The sequence below is a fragment of the Balaenoptera ricei genome, chromosome 20, assembly GCF_028023285.1.
Source record: "Balaenoptera ricei isolate mBalRic1 chromosome 20, mBalRic1.hap2, whole genome shotgun sequence".
Taxonomy (NCBI): domain Eukaryota; kingdom Metazoa; phylum Chordata; class Mammalia; order Artiodactyla; family Balaenopteridae; genus Balaenoptera; species Balaenoptera ricei.
The window spans coordinates 52869217-52883950 of NC_082658.1; the positions used below are offsets into that span (position 1 = coordinate 52869217).

Genomic DNA, 14734 nt, shown 5'->3' on the forward strand with positions numbered 1-14734 from the left:
TCTGGAGGTGGAAAACAACCTTCCAGAGCCTGTGTCTCTCCCAGCTTACCTTGGGCTGCCTCAGACCCCTCCTGTCACTCGGAAGGGACAATCCAGCCCAGGGACAAAATGTCTGGTCCTGGGCAGCTTTCCTCCGCTGGAGCGAGTGGGAATCAGAGCCTCCTGGGACCACCAGGAGTATGGTGCCACCGCAAAAGGATGAGGAATTTGAGTCGATAACTTCTGGATGACACCACCCCACTGTCACCCCACTGACGGTTCACTGCTCCATCTGAACTGACAGTTTGGACCCCCTTCCCAGCTCTGTGGGGCACCTCCTTCAGCTCCTAGGCCCCTCTGTTGTCTGGCCGACATTTGCTGGAATCTGCCCCTTTTCTCCCAGGCAGGTCAGTTTGGCTCTTCCGGGAGATGCTTTTCCTGCCCCACGACAGCTGGGATCACACTCCAAGTATGGGCAGTGATGGCCTCCTTTGGGGCCACAGGCGGAGGTCTAGGTCCTCCCTCACCTGCAGACCCAGGGGGAATACCTGTTAACCGCCAAAAGCAGGGTTCCTTCAGGGTTTGTCTGTCATGCCAGAGTTTGGGCACCTCTGGGGAAAGCCTCCCTCTGCTGACTGGTCTTGGCAGTCTAGCCTGCTGCTGACAGAGCATCGCTGAGAGCAAGCAGTGCCCGGAGGTCCCTGAGCAGACAGCCCCTGCCCATGGGTGAATCTACCTGAAGTTGCTGGACAAGGACTCCAGAGTGGCCTGGGAGCCCTCAGAACAACCTGTGAGAGACACATGAGAGGATCCTATCCTCCTACCCACCAACCCAATTTTCTTTCCTTCTTGTGCTGTTCCATTGATGGTATTTTTCAGAGCAGGAGAAAGTCTGGGAACCCAAGGAACCCCCATGCCCCACCCGAGGACCAAGCATCCCACCTGGTTCCTTGGGTGGGATGATGTCTGAGTGCCCGGTCTGTCTCCCATGGAAGGTACATGGCGCTGTCTCTGGCTTTCTGCTGTGTGTGGGGTGGGGGTGGGCAGGCAGGTGGATGAATGAACACTTACTGCCCACCTCCAGTGTGCCAGGCCTCCCCGGCCCTGGTGCATCTGACAGTCATCTCATTCAGTCTTTACAGCAGCCTGCGAGATAGGCAGGCATTATTAACCTCCTCTGTCTTTCATTAATACTGGGGCTCAGAGAGGCCACGTCATGTCCAAAGTCACACATCAAGTTAGTGGTGGCTAAGGTTCCAATTCGGATCTTCCGCTGCCATGTCCACTGCTGCTTCCTCTAGCCATTAAGGGCCTTGGCCTTACAGGGACGGTAGGGAAAGGTGGGTGGCCAAGAGCACGTCTACCCCAAGGCCCTGCCTGCTCAGGGATCATTCACAAGAGCCCTTTCTGCTGCCTCCTCTGAGATGGGCTTAGGTCAGTCCTGGAACAGACAGGGCTGGTCTTTGCCCAGAGAAATAAAGCCTTTGGTTGGAGAGAGCAGTACGGAAATGGCTACCTGCTCCCCTGCCAAGATAAAACCGACCCACCCCTCTGTCACTGCTCCCTACACTGCTGTTGTTGACGTGTCTGCCCCACCAGTGAGGGCTCCCAAGGACTTGCACTGCCTGCTGGGTCCAGTGCTGGCCCTATGGCTAATCCACAGCAGGCCACCACAAGTGTGATTGGTAAATAAATGACTGATCAGTGTTGTCAATTAGATGTATGCCTGGTGGTAGTGAGCAAGGTCAGTGAAGGCCATCCAACGTGGGCAATGAAGGATGAGTAGGACTGGCCAGGCTGATGGGGGAGGATGTGGTGGGGTGGGTGGAAGGGTGGGGGGATTCCATCTGGTTGAGGAATGACAAGAAAGCTGGGCAGGGGTTCAGGAGAAAAGATCCCAAGGTTGAGGAGGCTGACCAAAGGCTGTTTCTAAACAGCATCTCTTGAAGTTGGTTGGAGTTGCACTAACATTTATGGCCAGTGCCAATCAGGATTGCTTTTGGCTGCAAGTAAGAGAAAACCTAGCTAACAGCGGCTTAAATCATAAGGGCATTTAACGTTTACTTAACAAGAAGTCTGGAGGTAGACGGTTGCTGGCACTGGTCCAGCAGCTCACTCGGGCCACCAAAGACTTGGGATTGATCGTCCACTCTGCTATCTTAAGGGTGCTATGCCTTTACTGTCATGCTTGACCCTCATACTATATACACATCTGCATTGAAGGCAGGAAGGAAGGTGTGCGAGATGGGGGCATGATGGTGCCTACTGCATCTTTCCCTTTTATTAGGAAAGCAAAAGCTCTCTCAGAAAGCCCTACAATCTTCCCTTTATGTCTTGTTGGCCAGAACTAGATCATATGCCCACCCTTAGGCCAATCACTGACAAAGGGGAATTGGAATACCATAAGACCAATTAGGACTCATTTCTTGGGCTTGGGAAATTGGCCTATGTTTCCTGAAATCAAGAGGTTTTCACCTACTACAAAATATGGCTTCCGGCAGGGGAAGAAAAGGGGGAGCTGCTGGGTAGGTGATGAACCAGGGTCTGCTATTATGACCCCTTCAGAGGGCTGCCCTCACTCCAGGCTACTTGAGTGGCTCCCTTTCCATGGAATTCAGTAGAAACACATTCCTGGGTAGGAAGAGAGTATGTGTTTGGTCAAGGGCTTCACCTCTGCCTCCACTTCCAGGAGAACCACTGGATTGGGAGGCTAGAGTCTGAGTCACGGACCAAGCTCAGTCCTGACGTCGGATACTGAACAAGTCAGTCCACTCTCTGGGCCTCAGTTTCCATCAGGAAGGGGCTGGACTACAGCATCTGTAAGGGCCTTTCCCCAGAGTCATGAATACCCTTACCCCACTGACCCTTCATCTGCTTGGGCCAGATGCAGCCCCTGCCGCATCCCCATGATGTCTTGGCTTAAAGTCTATTACATGGCCCACTCCCTGCTCCCATCTGGGTCTTAGCCATTTGCTGAAAGCCCTCTGAGACCTTTTCCCCATTGATATTTTGCCTCTTATATTTTGTAAAGAGGTTCTACCCAAGACCCTTGATTTCTCTCTTCTTAGCATACATCAGACATTTGGGCCCAAGGTTAGCTGAACACATAATCTTGACCAGGATTGCTCTCTGAGCTGTTTTGCCAGGGACTTATGACTCCACAAGGATCCCATGCATTCCAGGGTTCCTTATCCTTTGATCCTGGAATTGGGATCCTTCCCTGTCCCTCTGAGCTGAGGACTTCCTTAGGGAAAGACCTGGACCGCCTCCTCTGGCAAAACAAGTGAGCAGGGCATCTCCCTGGGACAGGAAAAGTCTTCCCTCCTCCCCACCATCCCTTACACACAAGAATAATGGATAATGAAACTTTTGCTCTGGACTTCAAGCAGGGAGTCAGCTCACTAGCACAGAGTCCAATTCTCAAAATGAATACGGACATTCCCTGGTAGGACCCTTGATGGCATGTTCTTTTTGGGGAAATAAAGACCAAATGCTGGACCGTCTGGTTAAAAACTACACCTGGAAGTCCTATTCTTAGCTCAGAACTCCTTTTTCTGGGGTACTCTCTCCCCTGGTCCCACATCCTCTTAAAAGCCTTGTCTTCCAACCCACCAAAGAAGCTTCTTTTCACATTAAAAAAAAAATTCCATCATGATAAATCTTCCACATCATGGGATGGCTTTTTACATTCTCCAATAGAAAGCTTACCATTTCCGGCCAAAATCCTTGTGCTCAGATAGATATTCAGTTTATTTCCTGTGGTGTCCTGAGCCAGGATTCAGGTTCTCACTTCCCTGCCCCAGAAACGCCTTCCAGGCGCTTCCCTGATATGCTTGTGCAAATGCCCACTTCTACTCTCAGAGACATAGGCCGCCCACTGCCGGCAGTGTGAGAGCAGCATTTATGTCCCTGCTTCCAGCTATCAAGGGTAGAGAAATATGACAATTCAACCTCAGAACACCCTGTTATCCAATCAAGAAATTTTAACTAGTTTTTATATCTAAAAAGTTACCATGAACACAGTGAAAAAATTCCAACAGTACAAAAAAGTATTGAGACATGTCCCTCCACTTTAGACCTTGAGGCCTCCAGGCCCTTCCAGAAAGGCAACCATTGCCCAACAGTTTCTTACATGTCCTTCCAGACATGTTACATATACAGTCGGCCCACAGGGGTTGGCTCCAGGACCCCTGAGGGTACCAAAATCTGCGGATGCGCAAGTCCCTTGTATAAAATGGCCTAGTATAGTCGGCACCCCCATATCTGTGATCCTGCATGATGGTTGGTTGAATCTGCAGATGCAGAACTCGAGGATACAGAGGGCCAACTGTATACAAGCTTACGTAATAGATATATGTCCTCTTTATTACATCTGGGAGCATACTATACACATTTTCTGTCCTTGTTTCCACCCCTCCCCCTTAATTTATTTGGAGATCATTCCATTTCAGGACATACTAAGTTTGACTTTATTTCCCCATTCAATAGTTAATTTTGTTTTTCTTTTTTCTTTTTTTATTTTTGGCTGCTCCCCAGCTTGTGGGATCCTAGTTCCCCGACCAGGGATTGAACCCAGGGCCTGGAAGTGAGAGCACCGACTTCTAACCACTGGACCACCAGGGAATTCCCAATTTTGGTTTTAAACTGAGGTAAAATTAAATTCAGTGAATTGCACAGATCTTAAGTGTACAATTCAGTGATTTAGACAACTGTATAAAAGGTGTAAGCAACACCTCATTTCCATCTCCTTAACCCCTGAAGGTTCTCTTGCCCCTTCCAGGAATCTACACCTTCTTGAGGCAACCACTGTACTGATTTCTGTCAGCATAGGTTGGTTTTGCCTGTTGAAATTCATGTAAATGGAATCTTACAGTACCTACTCTTGTGTCTGATTTATTTTGTGCAACAAAATGCTTTAGAAATTCATTCCTGTTGTGTGTATCCATTCATTCCTTTTATCGTTGTTGCTAACTAGTGTTCCATTGTATGAATATGCCACAGTTTGTTTATTCTCCTTTGATGGACATTAGGTTTGCTCCAGTTGAGGGCTATCTGAATAAAGCTGTTATAAAATTCTCTGCATATGTCTTTTTGTGGACATATGTTTTCACTTCTCTTGGCTGTGTGCCTAGGAGTAAGCCTCAGTCTTTTTAAAAGCTGCATAGTATTCTATTGTAAGTGTATACCGTATAATAAACAAGACCCCTGTTGATGGGCATTTGGGTCATTTCCAATCTTTTGCTAAGACTGTAATAAACATGTCTGTACTTAAATCTTTGTAAATGTACATGAGTAGAATACTTGCCTAGAATGGCATGCTGGATGAAAACGTGTATGTATTTAAATCTGGGACAGAGGGGAATTCCCTGGCAGTCCAGTGATTAAGGTTCTGCACTTTCACTGCTGAGGGCCCGGGTTCCATCCGTGGTTGGGGAGCTAAGATCCCACAAGCTGCGTGGTGCCTCGGCCCCGCCACCTCCCCCCAAAAAAATCTGGGACAGATATTGCCAACTTGCTTTCCAAAAAGGCTGTGCCAATATATATTCTCAAGAACTGTGCATGAGGACTTCCCTGGTGGCGCAGTGGTTAAGAATCCGCCTGCTAATGCAGGGGACACGGGTTCGAGCCCTGGTCCGGGAAGATCCCACATGCCGCGGAGCAACTAAGCCCGTGCACCACAACTACTGAGCCTGCGCTCTAGAGCTCGCGAGCCACAACTACTGAGCCCGTATGCCACAACTACTGAAGCCCGTGCGCCTAGAGCCTGTGCTCCGCAACAAGAGAAGCCACCGCAATGAGAAGCCCGCGCACCGCAACGAAGAGTAGCCCCCGTTTGCCGCAACTAGAGAAAGCCCACATGCAGCAACAAAGACCCAATGCAGCCAAAAAAACCAAAAAAACAAAAAACTGCATGAGGCTATATTCTCACATATCCTGAATAACTCCGTATATAATCAAATTTCTCAATCATTGCTACTCTGATAGTTGCAAAATGCTATCTCATGATTTTCATTCTCATTTCTTTAAATTGCAAGTAACATTTATAATTTTTTCACATATTTATAATCCATTTGTGTATCTTTTTTGGGGGGGTAAACTCCTTTTTTCCTATTTTTAAGAGTTTTTTAAAAAGGCCTTTTCTTATTCACTTATAAGAACTCTTTATATATTAAGGAAATTAGTCATTTGTCGTAAGAATATTTATAGTGTATGCTAAAATATGGTAAAACTCTGTTTATTCTTCTTTTTAATCCTCCCCACCTCCTGCCCCCAGCTATTATCACATATTTTTCCATAAGAATTTCTGAATCAGCTTCTCTAGTTCCAAAAAAAACTTGGTTGGCAGTTACCTCTTTGACTATCTCTCTGCTACTCTGCCTCACTTTCCAGGGTTTCCTGACCTCAGCACAATTGGCACTTCAGACCAAATAAATCTTTGTTGCAGGAAGCTGTCTGTGCACTGCAGGATGTTCAGCAGCATCCCGGCATCTATTCACCGGAGACCAGCAGCAACCCCGCACTTCCCACCCCCCATTGTGACAATGAAAAATGTCTCCAGGCATCCCCAAATGTCTAAGAACCACTGACTCACTCAGATCTAACTACACAGGCCTCTTTGCTGCTCCTAGGGCACACCAAGTACACTCCTGCCCCATCACCTCCTTTAAATCTCTGCTCAAATGTTACTACTACTCAGCCTGTTTTAAATTATAACTCCCCACCCGCCCCACACTCTCTATAATGTCTTTGATTTTTCTCTATTGCATTTTTCATCTAGTGTACTATATAATTTACTTCTTTAGTTCTTTATTTTGTCTATCTCTCTCCCATCTTTAAGACTGTAAGCCCCACGAAGGCAGGGATTTTTGCCTGTTTTGTTCAATCCTGTATTCCTTGTGCCTAGAACACACCTGGTACACAGTAATGGCTCAATACGTATTAGATGACTCAATGAATCAGAATAGGTTTATAGATTAGATGAGAAATGACATCTTTATAATATTGATCCATCCTACACAACAAAATGTTATTTTTCCATATATTAAACTTTTATATCCTCCTGTAAAGTTTTCGAGTTTCTTACAAATAAGAAATACTAAATGTTTTTTGCAGTAAACATTTGCCCAGCCTGTTTTTTCCCATTTGTGGACTTCGGAAGCCAAACTACCTGACTCACAAGGGGTGAGGACAGGCTGCCAGCTGCTTCCCTGGCCAGTGACCCTTGGGCCTGGGGTCATGCCTAGAAGCCCTCGCTGTCTCTCTTCCCCATCACCCAGCCCAGAGGGCTTCCTCCTGGCAGGCCCTCCACCGGGGCTGATGGCACTCCCTAGGTATCCATCTCTGTCCACCTCCCTGAGGGGCGCCAGCTAAGGGATACTGAAGTGATATCGCTCAAGACAATCCCACTGTGTGGGGCCTCCCCAGAGACCCAAGGGCTCACCTCTGAGCTCTCGTGTGGGGCAGGTGACAGACACACTGAGGGTGACTTTCCTTTCCTGGCCAGCTCCCTAGCCTAACAGGAGGGGCCTGTGCTAGGGGACAGATTGTCCAGCAGAGTAGGGGTGTTGGAGAAGAGGCCTGTCCTTGACAGGCTCTGAGAGGAGAGAAAGAGGGGGCTTCCTTCCTGTTCTCTGTTTCCCCAGACCCTTCCAGATGGGCCCCTGCTCCCCACCTTGCACCACACTCCTGCCCAGGTCTGAAGTGTGGGAGTGGTGGTAAGACCTGAGGCACAGCCGAGCTCCGGACTTCCTCCCTGGGTGTGGTCTCTCGCCTGTGAAACAATGACCCTTCTATGGTCTGAGAGCGCTGGGCTGGGCACAGGGCGGGCACTTGGTGAAGCGGCTGCTCTTATGTTATCAGGCATCGCTGCCGCTCACGGGGTCTCCTTTTTGGCAGGGCCTATGAGGATGCCCATCAGGACCACATGAGCCCCAGGTCCACGCCAAGGTCACCCTGACTGTGCCCAAGGTAGCCTCCAGATGGATCTAAAGCTGTGACTCAGTACCACCCGGGGGAGGAGTGAGACCTTTAGAAGCAATAAGCTTCAAAACGATTACGGGCCCCCCTCCTTTTGCGTAAGTCAACATAAAATAAGATGATGCTTGTGAGGTAAGCCCAGAGGCCCTGACCGCTGGTGTACAAAGTGCTGTGTGGTGTCCTGCCTGCCCTGCCCCCAGCCGGGCCTTACACTGTGCCTGGGACCTCCCGGGGGTGGGAGTGGGGCAGCAGCCCTGCTCAGAGCCCAGAGCGGAGCCGGTGGACAGGCCTGGGCTGTCTCAGAGGCCTGGCGGGGCCTGAAGCTTGCCGCGAGGCAGGGAGGCGGGGGGGCAGGCTCCCGCCCGCTGTGGGGCTGCGGCAATGTCCCATGGTTCACCACTTCACATTTATAGCTCCAGTGCTTCTCAGCTTACTGTCCCTGCGGTGGGAGGCCCGGCTCTCTGGAAACCGCAGCTGTGGGTAGCTGGATGCCTGCCCAAGTGCTGAGCTGTGAGGGAGGCTCACAAGTTTCCCAGGACGGTGAGCCTCAGCCCCAGCCCCCGCCTCAGGCTTGCCCTGGCCTCTTCCTAGAATCTGGCTGGAGGCTGGGGGGAGCTGCCCAGGTAACGAGGGTCCCTCACCCTGTTAGCCCTCCGTGAGAAGCAGGAACCCTGCCAGAGAGAGGGGTGCTCCCTAAGGCTCCAGTGCGACTCTGGGACAAAGGGGCTGATGGAGGAGGTGAGGCTGAGCCAGAAGGAGGCTCACAGAACAGGGCTGGGGTGCTGGAGCTTGATTCTTTTTTTTAATTAATTAATTAATTAATTAAAGTTTGGCTGCGTTGGGTCTTCGTTGCTGCACGGGCTTTCTCCAGTTGCGGTGTGTGGGCTTCTCATCGCGGTGGCTTCTCTTGTTGCGGAACACGGGATCTAGGCATGTGGGCTTCAGTAGTTGTGGCTCACGGGCTTAGTTGCTCCGCAGCATGTGGGATCTTCCTGAACCAGGGCTCGAACCCGTGTCTGCTGCATTGACAGGTGGATTCTTAACCACTGCGCCACCAGGGAAGTCCCCGGAGCTTGATTCTTGATGAGCACACAGGAAGCATGGAGTTGCTGCTCTCCAATCCAAATTTCTCACCCTGCGAGAAATTCATTGTGGCGTGGCCCTCAGCAGACCCGTGCAGCAGGTCCGGCTCCATTTGGCCAGGGAGGGGTCTGAAGCTGGGAGCCGGTGGGAGGTAGGTGACCTGCCTAGATGCTGGCAGCCGAGGAGGAGGAGCCAGGCCCAGGCCCAGCACTGCGAGCCTGACAACAAAGCCCCGTTCTCTTCACTGCACCATGCAGACCTCGAGTTCTGTCTGAACTAGGGAGTGGGCCCCTGCTGGCTTGACAGAGACCTGGGAGGGGCAGGGCCTGGCTCCTGTGCCCCTCGCTGTGAAGCTGCCCGGTTCTGGCTCAGGTAAGGGGCTGACTCCCTGCCCTGTCCCTCCCCCACCCCCCAAGGCCTGGGCCCTGACAAGGGCAGGTCAGGGAACGAGGGAGGGAGTCCGGGCCCAGGCATGAGACAGCCCTCTGGGGCGTTTGGAAGCTCTCACCCTGCAATCGAGGGAAACCCCAGAGAGCAAACAGGGGAGGGGATGGGGGCAGGTAAGGCCATGATTACCGGGTGGGGTGCAGAGGGGCCCTGTGGGAAGGCAGGGCTCACCTTGGGGAGGTGAGGCAGGATGGCAGTTACCTAAAAACAGAGCTGATTTTCATAGAAATAGAACACCTACTGGGTGTGTTTCTTTTTTAAAGTTAGGTTTTATTTTGGTGTTCCCTTCCTCAGCAAACATCCCTGGCACGCCAGCCCTCGGTGGTTTCAGCCTGGTGACTTGGGCGGCTGGCTGGTTCAGGTCATGGTGCCCTTTATCTGGGACTGTGAAGCAAAGAGCAATTCAGTTCTACATTTACTGACCCCTGCTAGATGCCTGCTCTGTGCTGAGAGACAGGGTCACAGGGAGAATCGGCTTCCGTCCCTGCCCCACAAAGGTGTACCCAAGTAAACAATCCTCCTACTGATTGTATAGGAGCAGACGGGGTTAACTCAGCTTGTGTGAATCAGGAAAGCCTTCCCAGCATCTATCCTAGGCATAGTTTTGAAGGATGAATAGTTTTTCAGACTCTCCTTTTTTCTTGCAACAAACAGCAAGCAGGCACTTCCCTGGTGGTGTAGTGGTTAAGAATCTGCCTGCCAACGCAGGGGACACAGGTTCGAGCCCTGGTCCGGGAAGATCCCACATGCCGCGGAGCAACTAAGCCCGTGCGCCACAACTACTGAGCCTGAGCTCTAGAGCCTGCGAGCCACAACTACTGAAGCCCACACTCCACAACTACTGAAGCCCGCGCGCCTAGAGCCCGTGCTCCACAGCAAGAGAAGCCACTGCAATGAGAAGCCTGCGCACCGCAACAAAGAGTAGCCCCCGCTCGCTGCAACTAGAGAGAGCCCGCGAGCTGCAATGAAGACCCAACACAGCCATAAATAAATAAATAAATAAAAACCAACCCCCCCCCCAAAAAAAAACCCAAACAGCAAGCAGCCACTATGTGCCAGGTGTCAAACTAGTAACAAAGAGACAGGACACAGGCCCTGCCCCGAGAAGTCTAGTAGGAGAGTCATGTGAATGGTGACAATAACGTCTTTTTTTTTTAAATTAATTAATTAATTATTTATTTATTTTTGGCTGTGTTGGGTCTTCGTTTCTGTGCGTGGGCTTTCTCAAGTTGTGGCAAGTGGGGGCCACTCTTCATCGCAGTGCGCGGGCCTCTCACTGTCGTGGCCTCTCTTGTTGAGGAGCACAAGCTCCAGACGCGCGGGCTCAGTAGTTGTGGCTCACGGGCCTAGTTGCTCCGTGGCATGTGGGATCTTCCCAGACCAGGGCTCGAACCCGTGTCCCCTGCATTGGCAGGCAGATTCTCAACCACTGCGCCACCAGGGAAGCCCGACAATAACGTCTTAAATGTCAAAATAGAAGTACAAGATGCATCAAAGGCCTGAGGAAGGAACTGTCCGTTCTACGGTGGGACACGAGAGCAAGGGTCTGTGCAAGGAGCTGGCTGAGGCGAGGAGCCGTGTGCTGCAGAAAGTTGTGCTAAGGCAGGTACTGGGATTGGGCTTTCTTGGGCCCAAGTGCTTAGCAAGTTGCCGGGGGTGTGAAACCACCAAGCAGCAGCTGGGAGCAGGCCTGGTGGTTTCAGGCAAGCTGCCTATGGACGAGCCGTGTGATCTGGGGGCGTCTGACAAGTGGGTTCCAGCTCCCACCCCTTCACATATGGCCTGTGTGGCCTGGAGCCTCACACTTTACCTCTCCGCGCTCCATTTCCTCACGTCTAAAGAGATGATTACGAGATGTGAGGAAATGGGATGATACCTGTGAAGGACCTCTGACAGAGCCCAGGCCTGCCTGCAGCTTATGGATGAATGGGAGCTGGCCTATCTCCCCCACAGGGTTCCCTGGAGGCAGGACTGGGTGTGAGGGGCCACGTGGAGGAAGGGGCAGTGGGGCTTCAGGTCTGTGAGGAGGGACCCAACCCCACTCTTGCTCTGTCAGGGGCGTCTTCGTGAGGCTGACAGGTGGTGTTCTTTGGTGGATCCCAAGATGGGGAGAGGGCCTTAATTAGCCTAGGCCTGGTTAGTCACAGGGGCTGCCTGTGTAAGCATGGCTGGCTTGTGCTCCTTTTTCTCGTCTTTTCTAAATTAGGCCCCTTTGAGCAATGGCAATGCCAGCTTATCTGTGACAACTGTGTCCAATAGCCAGGGCTTTGCCTATCTGACCCTGGGACCCTCGTCAGGGTCTGGGGGAGAGCAGCATTCAGGAATCTTCTAGAGTGCAGAGGCTCTGAGATGGGCCTGACCAAGGGAGGCTGGCCTGCTCCAAGGATGGTGCTCCCTCAGCTCTCCAGGCCCCTGGCTCAGGCCTGAGGCTCAGGTTGGGCAAAGCATCACAAGTATCGGTGGTCTTTTCAAGAGCCCAGTGTTGACCTGGCCTTCGCGCAGGCTGCCCTGAGAGGGGCTCCGCCAAGACGAGCCTCGTGAAAGGCCGGTTACCTGCCAGTGCTTGGCGTCTAAAATAGAATCTGCAGAAGCAGCAAAGCCTTTAATTCAATGTGTCTCAACAGCGGGTCGGTGTGCAGATAACTATGATCTGACTGGTCTTGAGTTATAATTACGGAGTCAGAATAAAAAATTACAGGCATTGTGTGGGCTTGTTTTAAATATAACGTAATCCATACCATCCTCTCTCTTATTTGCTAGATTTGAGGTGGAGTCTTTGGCTGTTGGCACAGGTTCTGCCTGACGTGTAGCAGATAAAAATGGCCCTTGCCCAGTGAAAAGGGCACAGGAGGAAGCCTCCCCAGACCCCTAATGTTCCCGACTGCCCACGGCCCATAACCCACAAGCCCACGTGCGCATGGGTCTGTGCAGGCCTCTTTGTTGTTCACAGTAACTGTGTGCTGCACCTCCCCAACCAACCTCCCTGTCGCCAGCCTCTCCCAGCCAGTCTACCAGAAACATCTTTGTAAAACACAGTCTTGAGGCTTAAGAACCCATTAATGGTGCCCCTCTGTCTATAGGGTAAATCCAAACTCCAAGTTCTTTCAGGTCTTGGCCCCAAACCACCTTTCAGCATCATATCTGGGAACAAAGAACAGCCAAAGAACAGAGGTGAAGTACAGAACAGAGGTGAAGGGCCCTAGGTTCCAACTGTGTAGGATTAAACTCAGGCTCCACGTCTCATGAGCTGAGTGAGAGACTGGGCAGGTTACCCCATCTGTGTGCTTTAGCTCCCCACTATCGTAGGTTGTGAGGATGGAATGAGATAACACACTCCTGGGGTGACCCCAGGCAGGTCTCTTTTCCTCACTGAGTCTCAGTTTATCTATTAAAAGGAAGCAACAGACTCACTGCCTTTCAAATAAGTAAATTTTTTAAAAAATGATATTTCTTCAGGTAGTTGTGTGTAGTGAGATAGGCATGTGTTTTTTTGTTTGTTTGTTTGTTTTAGGCATGTGTTATTGGTTCAACCTTTCTGGAAAGCAAAATAGAAAGACTAAAAACATGTTTATACTCCTATGAGTATGAATTTAATCTAAGGGAAAATTCAAATTGTGGACAAAGATTTATACTTAAAAGATGTTTACCTCAGCGGTTTTTTTTTTTTTCAGTGTGTTTTTACATTCTTGAAAAATGAAAAACATAAATGCCCAACATTTAGATAATAGTAAGTATTTATGGTGTGTCCACTCAAAACTCTTATTCAGGAATTAAAAGTGTTTATGAAGAATATTTCATTATGTTGAAACAAACAACCCAATCCAAAAATGGGCAGAAGACCTAAATAGACATTTCTCCAAAGAAGATATACAGATTGCCAACAAAACACATGAAAGAATGCTCAACATCACTAATCATTAGAGAAACGCAAATCAAAACTACAGTGAGGTGGTGGGATGAATTGGGAGATTGGGATTGACATATATACACTAATATGTATAAAATGGATAACTAATAAGAACCTGCTGTATAAAAAATAAATAAAATTCAAAAAAAAACCAAAACAAAACTACGGTGAGGTATCACTTCACACCGGTCAGAATGGCCATCATCAAAAAATCTACAAACAATAAATTCTGGAGAGGGTGTGGAGAAAAGGGAACCCTCTTGCACTGTTGGTGGGAATGTAAATTGATACAGCCACTGTGGAGAACAGTATGGCGGTTCCTTAAAAAACTAACAATACAACTACCATATGACCCAGCAATCCCACTACTGGGCATATACCCTGAGAAAACCATAATTCAAAAAGAGTTATGTACCACAACGTTCATTGCAGCTCTGTTTACAATAGCCAGGACATGGAAGCAACCTAAGTGTCCATCAACAGATGAATGGATAAAGAAGATGTGGCACATATATACAATGGAATATTACTCAGCTCATAAAAAGAAACGAAGTTGAGTTATTTGTAGTGAGGTGGATGGACCTAGAGTCTGTCATACAGAGTGAAGTAAGCCAGAAAGAGAAAAACAAATACTGTATGCTAACACATCTATATGGAATCTAAAAAAAAAAAAAAAAGGTTCTGAACAACCTAGGGGCAGGACAGGAATAAAGATGCAGACGACATAGAGAATGGACCTGAGGACACAGGGAGGGGGAAGGGTAAGCTGGGACGAAGTGAGAGAGTGACATTGACATATATACACTACCAAATGTAAAATAGATAGCTAGTGGGAAGCAACCACATAGCACAGTGAGACCAGCTCAGTGCTTTGTGACCACCTAGAGGGGTGGGATAGGGAGAGTGGGAGGGAGACACAAGAGGGGATATGGAAATATATGTATACGTATAGCTGATTCACTTTGTTATACAGCAGAAACTAACACAACAATGTAAAACAATTATACTCCAATAAAGATGTTAAAAAAAAAAAAAGGAAAAAGAAAAGAATCCGCCTGCCAATGCAGGGGACATGGGTTTGAGCCCTGGTCCGGGAAGATCCCACATGCCGAGGAGCAACTAAGCCTGTGCGCCATGACTACTGAAGCCCACGTGCCTAGAGCCTGTGGTCCACAACAAGAGAAGCCACCGCAATGAGAAGCCTTCACACTACAACGAAGAGCAGCCCCCGCTCATTGCAACTAGAGAAAGCCTGCGCGCAGCAACGAAGACCCAACACAGCCAAAAATAAATTAATTAATTAAAAAAAAAGAAACAGCTGAGTGTTAAGAATATTAGATG

At 49.5% G+C, this 14734-nt stretch overlaps 1 protein-coding gene across 1 annotated transcript in view; it reads right to left on the reverse strand.

Annotated features, from left to right (window-relative positions):
• The window catches only part of C20H17orf100 (chromosome 20 C17orf100 homolog), a 64186-nt gene that overhangs the window by 36882 nt on the left and 12570 nt on the right, over nucleotides 1–14734 (reverse strand). The window lies entirely within an intron of this gene.